Below are 14,990 nucleotides of genomic sequence, written 5' to 3' on the forward strand. Positions count from 1 at the left end.
AAAACCCAAAGTCAGCAGGGGAGATGAACACAAGGACACCAGAGGAAATTTTAGTGTCTGACAACTACAGATACAGCAAACATTAAACACAACCCAACTCCTAATAAGGTAAATGTAAAACCTCACACAAAAGTCCTATTTACCTCAGTTCCTTTTACCCAGTACATCATGTCTAGCTTTCAACTGAAAAAAAAAAAAAATGAGGAATACTGAAAGACAAAAAACACAGTTTGAAGAGACAGAGCATCACAGTCAGTCTAATTTTGCAAGGATGTTGGAATTATTAGACTGAAAATTCAAAACAACTATGGTTACTATGTAAAGAGCTCTAATGTAAAAGGTGGACAACATGCAAGAAGAGGTGGGTGATATAGGCAGGGAAATGGGAATTCTAAGAAAGAATCAAAAGAAAATACTAGAAGGAAAAAACACTGTACCAGGAATGAAGAATGTCTTTGATGGGCTCTTCAATAGACTGGACACAATCAAAGAAAGAGTCAGCGAGATTGAAGAAATATCAATAGAAACTTCTAAAACTGAAATGCAAAGAGAAAGAATGAAAAATACAACAGAACCATGGGGTAACTGCAAAAGGTACAATACCATGAACCATGGGACAACTGCAAAAGGTACAATATATGATAATGGGAATACCAGAAGGAAAATAAAGACAGAAAGGAACAGAGAAACATTTGAAGTGAAAATGACTGAGAATTTCCTAAAATTAAAGATAGACAACAGACTTAGATACTGAAAGCTCAGAGGACATGAAGCAAGATAAAAACCAAAAACTTATACAAGGGCACATAATACAAACTTAGAAAATCATAGACAAAGAGAAAATCTTGAAAGAAACCAGAGGGGAGAAAAAAATCCCACCTTACAGAGGAGCAAGGGTAGGAATTACATCAAATTTCTCTTCAAAAGTCATGCAAGCAAGAAGAAAGTGGAGTGAAAGTGGATATTTAATGTGTTGAAAGAAACGATCTATGAATCTAGAATTATTTATGCAGTGAAATTATCCTTCAAAAGTGAAAGAGAAATAAAGATTTTCTGAGACAAACAAAAATTGAGGGAATTTGTTGCCAGGAGACCTGCTTTTTAAGAAGTATTAAAATAAATTCATCAGAAAAAAAGGAAAATGATGTAGGCCAGAAACTTGGATCTACATAAAGAAAGGAAGGGTGTTAGAGAAGGAATATATGGAGGTAAAATACATCACAAACTATGGGATTCCTCAAAGGATGTGCATATATACTTACTTAACTCACTAAATGTGCAGAACTGGAGTTTGTTTCAGCAAATAGTCATGAATAATAGTAGCAGGTTTTTTCCTTTGTTCAAAATATTATTCCTTATTAGTACTATAGGTCATTCCTGGCAACTTATTTATTTGTTCAACAAATAATTATTGAACATATACTAAATGCCAGACCCTGGTACTAGAGAAAAGGAAAAAAGATCAAAAGAACTGTTTTTGCCTGAAAGAAGTATACAATTTAATGAAGATAGAGAAATACTCCTTAAAATTTACTAATACAGTAAGATAATAACTATAAGTGTCATATGCACAAAGTTAAGTGGTACTTTCTGGGAAGCGCTTGACTTTATATCTAGAGTTGTCCAGCAAGGTTCATGAGAGGACACAGCATTAAAGCTGAGACTTTAATGGTAAGACGAGTTTGCAAAGGGATGACAACAGTGTGTGCAGTTATAAAGATTGCATTAAGGTATAGAGAAAGCAAAGTGATTTGGTATTACCAGAATTCAGAATGAGGAGAAGAATGGGAAATGAGGCTAGACCAGTGGGCAGTGTCAGATAGGAAAGGTTTTGCAAGCCTGCCAAATGGGTTGTTTTATGTTGTTTTGTTTTTGTTTTTCTACAGGCAATGCAAGTTCATTGAAGAATACCGAGTTATAATAACAAAAATACCAGGTAACATTTATTAACTGTTACCATATCCCAGGCTCAGTTCTAAATGGTTTACACCTATTAATTCATTTAAGCCCCACAACATCCCACCATAAGGCACAACATGGTTAAAGTACTTGCCCACGGTCATGTAGCTCAGTGGCAGAGTTGGGTGGGAGTGTGACATAGTAGCACTTATGTTTAGAATTACCCCTCTGACAGCCATGCAGAAGATGAAGGGGGTGGCAATGGTCATGGAGATGGGAAGGGCAGATATTCAGAAAATGGAATTGATGGAATTGATCATCAGTTGGGTTTGATAGGACAAGGAGAAGAGAATGATTTAGAATACTCAGGTTCTTTGCTTGTGAAAATTGAAGAAGATGAAAACCCCATTCTGAAAACAGGGAAAATTGGGAAGGAAACTGTTTTGAGAATACTTCATTCATTCAATGAATGAAGTTTTTCAGTCAATATTGACAATCTACCCTGGATCAGGCATTCTGTCAAGTGTCAGATATACAATGCTGAGCAAATTAGACAAAGTTCTCATACACCTTACAGTCTAAAAGCAAATTCAATTTTTGGAAATGTTGAGGTACCTATAGATCGTCAATACAAACATGTCCAGGAAGTTTTGTACATAATTTTTTTCCTGCTGATTCTCTAAAATTTATTGGAGAATTACCCTCTTTCTAGATCCCCAGTCAAGTCAGGAATTAAGCCCTTAAATAAGCCTCAGACTCCATTCACCTTCCCTATGGTCTAGGCAAGTCCACACACAGAGCCAGATGTTGGCTAGACCCTGAGCTCTAGTCTCTGACGAGTAACCATGCAGGAAGCCACCCTTGGGGAAAAGGAGATTCTATCCCTCAGAGAATAGACCCAGAATTGAATTATGTATCTGACTTAAAAAGAAATCTGAATTGGATGTGTAGAAAAGTGAAGACCATCAGCATGTAAGAGGTAGATTAAGCCACTCATGTGAATGACATTGAGAAAAACAGAAGGCTGATAATAGTCCTTGGAGTAAGAATTGGAGGCTTGGAATAGGAAGAAGTGTCCCATAGAAGACAGAAGAAAAAGCCAGATAGATAGCAGGAATACCTGAATATTGGTTCCCTTATACTGACCCTTCATCCATTTATATATTAAGAAATTTTCTGGGAATTTTTGGTGTCAATAAACAGTGAGTTTCTATCATTATAATGAGGTCTTATGCCTAAATTATGCAAGCTTTAGTGTGCTTTTGGCCTGGAGAGCATAGTCACATTGGCCAACTTGATGAGGTGTTTTTCCAGGATGATTTGTTTAAATCAGAAATCTTAGAAGCAGACCTAGCTCTTCTGGAGTCTTCTGTTTTTTAATTTTTCTTTTATACTTCCTGCAGTAGGATAATAGACAAAAAAGTATTAAAAGAAATATTTCTTCTTTGGATTGTTGATCTATTGTGGTGGAGTTTTTATTTCTGGTAAATCCATATGATCATCAACTTGGTTAGAAATCTTAATTTAAGATGCTGTTTATCTGGTCTATCCACTTTAAATACCAGAACATTGACTTCAAGAATTAATTTGGCACTCCTCTTATCCAGGTATCTTTTGACACTGAGGCAGAGCACAGTGGATATGGCTTGTCTCTGCTCCATGGTATATGTGGCTTCAGCTGAAGACACTCAAAATAACTGGGAATGACTTAAATGGCAGGGGACAGAATCATGGAGAGGTTTCTGACATGTCTGGCAACTCATCTGGGATAATTCAAAGGCTGGACTCAGTTGGGGCTAAAAACTGAAACTCCTCCATGTGACCATATGGCCTGTAGGCCTGGGTTTCCTCACAGCATGGGTGGCAGAAGACTTCTTCTTGATGATTCAGGATTCCATGAGCAAGTGTTCCAGCAAGCAAGGTGGGAATTTCATGCTCTTTTATCACATAGCCTGAGAAGTCATGTGAATCACCAGTTCACCCAAATCAAGGGGAGGAGACATAGACTTTACATCCATGTGTTTAAAACTGCTACACTTATTAAAGGTGTAGTGAGCATAAAATAATAACAAAAATGATTAACTGACATTGCCTAGCTATATATTATGGTGTAAGGATGATATAGAGCTTTATTTAGAAAGACTGGTACTAGAATTAGCTTCCCAAAATTCGGAAGTACTGCAAAGAACATTTGGATTTATTTATTCATTCCACAAATATTGAGAATATGGTTGTGAAAAGTCCTTGATCTCATGTTTATATGGTGGTAGAAAGATAGTAATGGAACACAATAAAGAAGCAAAAGAATACATGGACAAAATGATTTAGGATAGTGATATATCTCTGAAGAAAACAAATCAGGCTGATAAACATTTAGCATTTGCTAAGAAGTTCAATGCTAGACCAAAGGATTTGGCTTACCATATTCATGAGGACATAGTACACAAATTACAAAGGATTTCCTCATCTCTAATGAGGAAAAGAGCCGAGATGACAAAGTTTAAGTGCTGGACAACATTTTTAGGGGGCACAGAATATCAAAACATCTTAAGTTCAAATGTCAAACAAAAGATCAGATTTAGGCCCACAGAAAGTAAATGGAGCCAAGAGTCAAAAGCAAGATGTAACTGGAATTGAACAAGAATGGAGTAGACAGAAAAGCAAAGTGAAATTACTACATTTCTTTTTGGTGGATGGGGATGTCTTTCTTTTTTTCTTTTTTATGTTACATTAATCACCATACATTACTTCATTAGTTTTTGATGTAGTGTTCCATGACTCATTGTTTGCATGTAACACCCAGTGCTCCATTCAGTATGTGCCCTCTTTAATACCCATCACCAGGCTAACCCATCCCCCCACACCCCTCCCCTCTAGAACCCTCACTTTGTTTCACAGAGTCCATAGTTTCTCATGGTTCATCTCCCCCTCCAATTCCCCCCCTTCATTTTTCCCTTCCTACTATCTTCTTTTTTTAAAGATATAAGATATAATGTATTATTTGTTTCAGAGGTACAGGTCTGTGATTCAACACTCTTCCACAATTCACAGCGCTCACCATAGCACATACCCTCCCCAAGGTCTATCACCTAGCCACCCCATCTCTCCCACCCCCCACCACTCCAGCAACCCTCAGTTTGTTTCCTGAGATTAAGAATTCCTCATATCAATGAGATCATATGATACATGTCTTTCTCTGATTGACTTATTTCACCCAGCATAATACTCTCCAGTTCCATCCACGTCATTGCAAATGGCAAGATATCATTCGTTTTGACGGCTGCATAATATTCCATCGTATATATATTTACCACATCTTCTTTATCCATTAGTCTGTAGATGGACATCTTGGCTCTTTCCATAGTTTGGCTATTGTGGACATTGCTGCTATAAACATCAGGGTGCATGTACCCCTTTGGATCCCTACCTTTGTATCTTTGGGGTAAATACTCAGTAGTGCAATTGCTAGGTCATAAGGTAGCTCTGTTTTCAACTTTTTGAGGAACCTTCATACTGTTTTCCAGAGTGGCTGCACCAGCTTACATTCCCACCAACAGTGTAGGAGGGTTCCCCTTTCTCCACATCCCCGCCAACATCTGTCATTTCCTGACTTGTTAATTTTAGCCATTCTGACTGGTGTGAGGTGGTATCTCATTGAGGTTTTGATTTGGGTTTCCCTGATGCCGAATGATGTTGAGCACTTTTTCATGTGTCTGTTGGCCATTTGGATGTCTTCTTTGCAGAAATGTCTATTCATGTCTTCTGCCCATTTCTTGATTGGATTCTTTGTTCTTTGGGTGTTGAGTTTGGTAAGTTCTTTATATTTTGGATACTAGTCCTTTATCTGATATGTCATTTGCAAATATCTTCTCCCATTCTGTCGGTTGTCTTTTGGTTTTGTTGACTGTTTCTTTTGCTGTGCAAAAGCTTTTTATCTTGATGAAGTCCCAATAGTTCATTTTTGCCCTTGCTTCCCTTGCCTTTGGCGATGTTTCTAGGAAGAACTTGCTGCAGCTGAGGTTGACGAGGTTGCTGCCTGTGTTCTCCTTTAGGGTTTTGATGGACTCCTGTCTCACATTGAGGTCTTTCAACCATTTGGAGTCTATTTTTGTGTGTGGTGTAAGGAAATGGTCCAGTTTCATTCTTCTGCATGTGGCTGTCCAATTTTCCCAGCACCATTTGTTGAAGAGACTGTCTTTTTTCCATTGGACATGCTTTCCTGCTTTGTCAAAGATTAGTTGACCATAGAATTGAGGGTCCATTTCTGGGCTCTCTATTCTGTTCCATTGATCTACATGTCTGTTTTTGTGCCAGTTCCATACTGTCTTGATGATGACAGCTTTGTAATAGAGCTGGAAGTCCGGAATTGTGATGCCACCAGCTTTGCTTTGCTTTTTCAACATTCCTCTGGCTATTCGGGGTCTTTTCTGGTTCCATACAAATTTTAGGATTATTTGTTCCATTTCTTTGAAAAAAGTGGATGGTATTTTGATGGGGATTGGCTTGAATGTGTAGATTGCTCTAGGTTACATAGACATTTTCACAATATTTGTTCTTCCAATCCATGAGCATGGAACGTTTTTCCATTTCTTTGTGTTTTCCTCAATTTCTTTCATGAGTATTTTATAGTTTTCTGAGTACAGATCCTTTGCCTCTTTGGTTAGATTTATTCCTAGGTATCTTATGGTTTTGGGTGCAATTGTAAATGGGATCGACTCCTTAATTTCTCTTTCTTCTGTCTTGTTGTTGGTATAGGAATGCCACTGATTTCTGTGCATTGATTTTCTTTTTTTTTAAATTAATTAATTTATTTATTTGAGAGAGAGAGAGAGAGAAACAGCATGAGAGGGGATAGGGTCAGAGGGAGAAGCAAGCTCCCCGCTGAGCCGGGATCCCGATGTGGGACTCAATCCCAGGACTCCGGGATCATGACCTGAGCCGAAGGCAGTCGCTTAACCAACTGAGCCACCCAGGTGCCCCTGTGCATTGATTTTCTATCCTGCCACTTCACTGAATTCCTGTATGAGTTCCAGCAGTTTCAGGGTGGAGTCCTTTCTGGCCTGCCAGGTCTCTGTGGATAGGTCTGTTGCCAATCTAATGTTTCTACCATTTTAGGTTACAGATCTCTTGTCCTGAGCTGCTTTCAGGATTTTCTCTTTGTCTCTGAGACTCATAAGTTTTACTATTAGATGTTGGGGTGTTGACCTATTTTTATTGATTTTGAGGGGATTTCTCTCTGCCTCCTGGATTTTGATGCCTGTTTCCTTCCCCAAATTAGGGAAGTTCTCTGCTATAATTTGCTCCAATATACCTTCTGCCCCCTTCTCTCTTTCTTCTTCTTCTGGGATCCCAATTATTCTAATATTGTTTCATCTTATGGTATCACTTATCTCTCGAATTCTGCCCTCATGATCCAGTAGTTGTTTATCTCTCTTTTTCTCAGCTTCTTTATTTTCCATCATTTGGTCTTCTATATCACTACATCTCTCTTCTGCCTCATTTATCCTAGGAGTTAGAGTCTCCATTTTTTATTGCACCTCATTAGTAGCCTTTTTGATTTCAACTTGGTTAGATTTTAGTTCTTTTATTTCTCCAGAAATTGTTTCTCTAATATCTTCCATGCTTTTTTCAAGCCCAGCTAGTATCTTTAAAATCGTCATTCTGAACTCTAGTTCCAACATCTTACTAATGTCAGTATTGAGTAGGTCCCTGACAGTCAGTACTGCCTCTTGTTCTTTTTTTTGAGGTGATTTTTTTCATCTTGTCATTATGTCCAGAGGAGAATAGATGAATGAGAGAACAAAATGCTAACAGGGTAACAACGACCCCAGAAAAATATACACTAAACAAATCAGAAGAGACCTGAAACCAGGGAAAAAGAAAGTGAAGGAAAGAAAAAAAAAAAGAGAAAAATAAAAAGATAAAAAAAGAGAATATGATCAAATATGATTAGGCTGGTGAATAAGATCAGTGGCACACACTAGATTTGGGGCGTATTTTAGAAGAAACTGCCTCCCAAAATTTTAAAGAAAGAAAAGCTTATATATGTACAAAAATAAGGGTAAATACGATGAAGGAAGGGAATATGAGTGTAAAGATGAAAATTATAAAAGATTTTTATAAAAGGAATTGATAAGGTAAGAAGTTGGTTGAAAAAAGAAAGAAGAGAAATTAAAAAAAAAAAAAAGGGGAGAGAATGTGATCAGGCAGGAAACTAGAACAAAGCCATATAGTATAGATTTAGGGTATATTTTGGTCTGTTAAAAGAAACTGTATCCCCAAATTTTAAAGAGAGAACAACTTATATATATACCAAAAATAAGGTTAACTACTATGAAGGGATAGAATATGACTTTAAAAATGAAAAATAAAAAAGATTTTTTTAAAAAGGGATTGATAATCAGAGAAAGACTTGTATCATATGATCTCACTGATATGAGGAATTTTTAATCTCAGGAAATCAACTGAGGGTTGCTGGAGTGGGGGGTGGGGTGGGAGGGATTGTGTGGCTGAGTGAAAGACACTGGGGAGGGTATGTGCTATGGTGAGTGCTGTGAATTGTGCAAGACCATTGAATCACAGATCTGTACCTCTGAAACAAATAATGCAATATATGTTAAGAAAAAAAAAGAAGAAGAAGATAGAAGGAGGGGAAGAATGAAGGGGGGGAAATCGGAGGGGGAGACAAACCATGAGATACAATAGTTCTGAAAAACAAACTGAGGGTTCTGGGGGAGCGGTGTGGGAGGATGGGTTAGCCTGGTGATGGCTATTAAAGAGGGCACGTTCTGCGTGGAGCACTAGGTGTTATGCACAAACAATGAATCATGGAACACTACATCAAAAACTAATGATGTAATGTATGGTGATTAACATAACAATAAAAGAATTAAAATAAGGGATTGATAAGATGTTGGTTGAAAAAGGGAAAAAGAAAAACTCAAAAAAAAAAAAAAGAAAAAAAGAAAATTAAAAAGATTAACTTTGAAAACTAAAGACTCAGAGGGAAAAAAGCCATGAATTCTATGGGCTGTATTTCCCCTAGCGCTGGAGTTCTTCCATTCTCATTGATGGTTAAACCTGGTCTTGGCTGGCTGTTCTCACTGATCTTCTGGGGGAGGGGCCTGTTGCTGTGGTTCCCAAATGTCTTTGCCAGAGGTGGAATTGCCCCGCCCTTGCCCGACCAGGCTAAGTAATCTGCTTGGGTTTGCTCTCGGGAGCTTTTGTTCCCTGCAAGCTTTTGGTACAGCTTTGGAGGCCGAGAGTGAAAATGGAGGCCTCCCAATCTCCGCCCCAAGAAGCCGAGAACTCGGGGCCCCACTCCTCATTGTGCCCCCAGAGAAAAGCAGTCAATCACTGCCATTTCCCCGGTCTCTGGCCGCACCCCGTGCTCAACCGGCCTGTGACCACGCGTTTCTATCTCTGGCACCCGACCCCGTGTGGAGTCTCCAAACCCAGCAAATCCCTGCGGTGTGCTCCTGCGCCACTCCTCCTGGGGGAGGAAGGGGAGTCTCCCTGGATCTGCCGCTTATTTGGTCCCTGCTGGAGGAGCAGGGGCCCAACTGTGCCGCGGATCATGGTTTATGGCGACCCCTAGCTGAGAGCCTGCGCCTCGGCTCCATCTCTGCAGCTGGCTTCCCCGCTCTGATACCTGGGAGCTCTGCTGCACTCAGGCACCCCCAGTCTTTCTGTGACCCCAAGGGTCCTGAGACCACACTGTCCCGTGAGGGTTCCACCCCCCACTTAGCCACTGGATCGACGTCCCTCAGTGGAGCCAACTTCTAAAAGTCCCGGTTTTGTGCTCCAGGGCTCTATCACTTGCCAGAAGCGGTGGACAGAAGCTCCCCCCCCCCCATCTATCTTCCCGAATATCACCTCGGATTCACTTCTCTGAACGTCCTACTTTCCATAAAGTGGTCGCTTTTCTGTTCAGAGACTTGCTGCTATTCTTTTCTTTGATCTGTCGAGTTCATAGGTGTTCAGAATGGTTTGATCCCTATCTAGCTGAATTCCTGGGACCAGATGAAATTTAGGTCTCCTAATCCTCCTCCATCTTGCTGGGAATCTAACCTGGATGGGGCTGTCTTAAAGAATAGAGGTGGGGCTTGCCAATATGTAAATGTTATGTACAGAAAGAGGCATAGTAAAGTTATTTGCAAGGCACATAACTATCAAAGAATTGAATTGAGAATATATTAAGAACTCCTAGAAATTCAAATAGTCAAACAACTCAGTGGAAAAATGGGCAAAGGATGTGAACAGAAAAATCACAGAAAGCAGCATCATTATGATCAAGAAAACATGAAATAAAAGAGAAAAATAAAATGTGCAATACAAATGAAAAATAACAATAATGAACTATCATTAAATGGTATCTCCCTGCTCCCACCCCTACAGACACATAAGTAGACCAGTTGTAATGGCTGTAATGATTAAACTGAATATAAGCCCACCTTGGATAAATGTTAAAAACAATGTGGAAAGGTTAAAAAAAAAAAAGCAGAAAAGAACATAAACATTATACTGTTTGGGTAAAGTTAAAAATGTGCAAATGTTACTATATAATAGTTTTTGAAGCATCCAAAAAAAGTATGAAAACAACAACAAAAATACACACCAGTTTCAGGTGACTGCTGAGGAAAGAGAAGAAGAAATTGAGTTGTAGGGTGGTGTGAGGAGGGTGGTATTCCACTGTGGGGTTCAAATGTACCTGCTATGTTCTCTTCCTTATAAAAAAATTAACTCTAAAGCTGATGTGGCAAGATACTAATATTTGTAAAATGTAGCTGGTGACTGTATACCATTTTCCATGTACTGTTTGAAATATTTAACAATTTGTGAAAATATTAGAAACACAAACTATATGGACTATTAACATTTGATTCCTCTTCACAAGACAACTGGAGAAGGCCACTTGTTCCGATGTAGTCAAGGATGATGAGTTTGTGATCCAATTTGAGACATATTTTCCTGTAGTAGACTTTTTCTGCATCCAATGAAGTTTTTGTCCTGTACCTTATAATTCAAATGTTTACTCCATACATCAGAATTTTAATATTAATATACAGAAAATTTTTGTTCTTCTACTTTAAACATTTGATTCATACAGAAAGTGCAGTTTTTTAAATCAACTATATTTATAAGATTTACTTACCTGACAACAGGCCCTTTTAGGTACTTCCTGAACAATACTATTAAGGCCCTTTATGTTTCTCTCATTTGGATTTTCAATCTCACTCTATTCTATGTTGTGTGGGAGATTTGGGGGGGAGGGTGTTTGTTTTTGTTGTTGTTTTTCTAGGGAGTTTTTGTTTAATTTTTTTTTCCATTTAAGTTTTTGCTGGGAAAAGAGCTTTCAATTTGAGTAAGATTTGAAAAAAGGCTCACTCACCATTTGGAAATTATGAACTTCACATTTCATTTCTAAAATTATTTAAACATCTAGTTCCTACTGCTAAGCAGCATTTTAGGAGTGAAGTATTGGTTTATCCTATAGCCACGTGGACTATACAAGAACATAGGGAAGTAGCTCATTGGAGAGTCTCATGAAAGAAATATCACCCTTACAAGAGTCAATGTAAAGATTTTGCAGAGGGTAGTTGTTAGCTAAGGGTAGATTTTATAGCAACTTAAATGCCAAATCAAATGCCCCAGTATTAAAGGGCAGTTCACCCTTTCCCTGCTTTATTGTTAATGCTTCACAATAGTAACATGAATTTTGAAAATTGTTTCCAATGAGATTTGTTCAAGTTACTACTACTAAAATCTGATTTCTTCTTGGTGACATCACATCCATATCAAGCACTCATGTTTCTGAGTAAGCTCAAAGCTTTGGCTGGGGCAACCTGAGCATTGCTTTCTGCCAGGCACATTGGAATGTACAATTCACAATATTTTCCAGATCTATCAGTTCCCTTCCTGTCTAGGACATTCCTAGACAGGCACTGGCATTGCCACATGACCTTTGCCAAGTCACCTCTTTCTGCCCTCCCATAACATAAGGTTGTAATTATGATGATCTCCCTCACAGAAATGTGATGAGAAGCTACTCATAACAAAGACTGTAAAAATTGTGAACATGATGAGAGACGCAGATATTAAATGTATGAAAAAGTTCTTAACTGAATATCCATTTCCTCCCTGGCTCAATGTGTCCTTAAAATTTATTTGTAAGGATAATAGTAGGAAGAGTGTCTCATTAGGCTCTTCTGATAATGTTATCCATTAAATATGTATTTTTAACCCCAGATATGCCTTTGATTTTTCAGATAAATGATCTTTGTGTGTGTTTAAAATATCTTTTCATTGTTCTCTCATCAGCCACATGGTCTTTTTTCTTTCCCAAGATAACTGAGGTCATTCAGCTGGTTTTAAATTGGCAATGTGATCTTGTTCAGTGCCAGACACATGACATGTTCTAGTAGCCGTCTGGACTTGGGTCTGGGATCATATTCCCTTCCATTACCAATATATGTTCCAAATACTTGTGAGCATGCTGGAGGGCAGAAGGCTTAAAGAGGTGAGATCAGGCCAGGCTGGCATCCACTCTCTAGGATTCAGGGACAGAATCATACTTCAAAGTGGTGCGAGGGAGTGATTGACAAAGCACCAGGGTTGCTCATGGTAGGTGGAAGGACAACAAGAGAAAAATAAGCTGCTTTAGTACATTTTTTCAAGTTTCTGTTTATCTTCCATCTGTAGACTCTTTAAGCTGCCTTCATATTTGGATGTGGACATTGAAGTATTGCTGACCAATGCGAGTCACAGGAATATCCTGCTGTGCTTTTGATCTTCCCATATGACTGGATTTCCTGAATCATCATGTTACTGTGTGTGCACATATGTGCACACGTGAATCTTCTGGCACATCTCCCAGAAGTGTTAGTCCTGGGACAAAGGGTCCATTGGTGCTTTCAGAATGTAATATTGATCACTTTGGCTTTCCTTGGCTCACAGCCAGACACTTTGTCTTTCACTGCACAAGATGGCTGCCAACCCCATCAACTTGTCTCATTGTGACAGGGCTTGGCAGTGCTTCATGAAGAGCAGGGTAAGTTTTTAGAAGCCTTGAAAAACGTTGTTTAAAAATGGAACTTTGTGTTTTGCCAACTATGGCCAGTGCTTAGAATTTGATTCTTGTCTTTTAACCCTTATGGCCTGTGATACATTCTATGTTTAGTTATGTTATACTCAAAGTTCAGTTGAGTAGGAAAGTCAGTGAGACAAAATAAGTCACTGTGGTTTTACATAATTTGCTGTGTAGTACCTGTCTTAGTTAAATCCATAATTTGTGCTTCAAACTTAATACAGTTCAAAGGTCAAATTCACAAGGCTGAGGAGAAGAAATCACCACTTAAGTTTTCACAATGTACCGTTCATGTACAGGAATTTAAAAATTATAAAGGCAAATAATCCAGAAAAAAAAAAAAAAACTGATGCCAGTGCTTGACCTTTAAAATGTTGCAAATCATCAGTGAATACTAGAATAGAATAAAAAATGATGATTATTGTCAGGCAGTCTTCCTTCAAATTAAGGACATGGTTACACATTTCAGACCCATTGCAAGTTTTTAGATTACCCAAAGAAAAATACACCAGAATCTTATTTTCTCTTTTTTTCCCAAATACTGTGTCTAAGATTTGACCTATGCTGGAGGTAAAATGATGTTCTCTCATTTCCAGATTTACATTCTTCTTTTCTGCCCCTCTGCCTTCTACATACCAAATGTGTTGTCTGCCTTTTCTTCTCCTCTCATAGAGGCATACTTGACACCTGAGAGCATACCAAACACCTGAGTGTGAATTTATTTCATGTATAAGCCTTTCCTGTTCTCCAGAGAAATAGTTTTGTTTGTTTAGTTTTTAAAAAAGAGGGTATAAGGAAGGAACACTCACAGTGGACTTTTAGATATCATGGCCTGTATAAGAGGGATAGCTGAGAGAGTTTTCACTCCTGCCATAATTTTATGTCAATGGTGAGACCCTGTCCCTTGCTACTGTGGTGTGTTATGCTTTGTTAGGAGGTGAATCAGCTATTTTCATTTGCTTCTATTTTATTTGATTCCTGAGAGATGCCACAGAGCAGATCTTTAATTCAGATCCAAAGAGAATTTAATCTGAATTCCAAACATTCCAATTGTAATGGAAAGAGTACATGCTTCAGAATCAGGTAGACATGGGTAAGTTTCCTCATTCTGTCACTTACCAGCTGTGTGATTTTGGGGAATGTATTTAACCTCTTCATACCTCTAGTTGCTCATGTATAGAATAAGGATAATAATGTACTTAGTTAATGGGGTTATTATGAGGCTAAATGAGATCATGGATATGAAAGGGCTAACACAGAATTCGACACAGCAGATCCTTTAATAAAGCAAATTCCCTTCATTGTATATCCTTTAATGTCAGTAGTCTCTACACAGAGTGCACTTCTTAATGATAAGTTAAACCCAAAAATTTCAGCTGTGATATTTTTAAAAAATTATTTTCTGTACTTATGATATCACCAGTGTCAAATTTAAACTTGTGATGACAGCACAGCTGTGAACTCTTTGGGTATCATAGCTTTTGGAAGTAGGGCAATCTGAGAGTCCTGGAGAAAATTGCCATGTTTGGCATTCTTTGGGTACACTCAGATTCTCAAATTCCCAGACAGAAAGGGCTGACTGAATCTCATTCATTCACTCTGAATAGCACACCTCAAATCCTTTCTTTGAAAGTAGACAGATTATAAACAAATGTGTAGTATTATTATACACTCTACATTTTTTATCATGTATAAGTGGACCCAATACTCTCTGAGGTTAATAATAGTCTGTTTTGAAATTCATGTTTCAAACTCTGAGAGAGAAAATTAACAAAGAAATTTAAAATTAGAGAGTAAATGAGATGGGCTCAATGATAAGCCCAGGACAAATCTACTAACTCAATAGAATGAGACTTTTTTTTTTTCCAGAATAATAACAGCAGTCTTGAAAGTCTAAACATTAATATTTTGACCTCTCTCCATGCTCTTAGGGGATAATGGTGTTTTGTCACAAATGTTACTCAGCATGCGTGGTACTCTCTATTAATCCCATACATCTTGATGT

General features: G+C 38.2%; 1 long non-coding RNA gene across 1 annotated transcript in view; it reads left to right on the forward strand.

The window, feature by feature from the left end:
* The window catches only part of LOC123846248 (uncharacterized), a 40,834-nt gene extending 37,212 nt beyond the window's left edge, over window positions 1-3,622 (forward strand). The window contains exons 2-3 of the long non-coding RNA XR_006791235.2: window positions 1,887-1,936; window positions 3,507-3,622. This is a non-coding gene — a long non-coding RNA (uncharacterized LOC123846248). The remainder of the gene's footprint in view (window positions 1-1,886; window positions 1,937-3,506) is intronic.
* Window positions 3,623-14,990: the final 11,368 nt, after the last annotated feature.

Source organism: Mirounga angustirostris, unplaced genomic scaffold (assembly GCF_029215605.1).
Source record: "Mirounga angustirostris isolate CCGP_5_RB_7025 unplaced genomic scaffold, mMirAng1.0.hap1 SCAF_6, whole genome shotgun sequence".
Taxonomy (NCBI): domain Eukaryota; kingdom Metazoa; phylum Chordata; class Mammalia; order Carnivora; family Phocidae; genus Mirounga; species Mirounga angustirostris.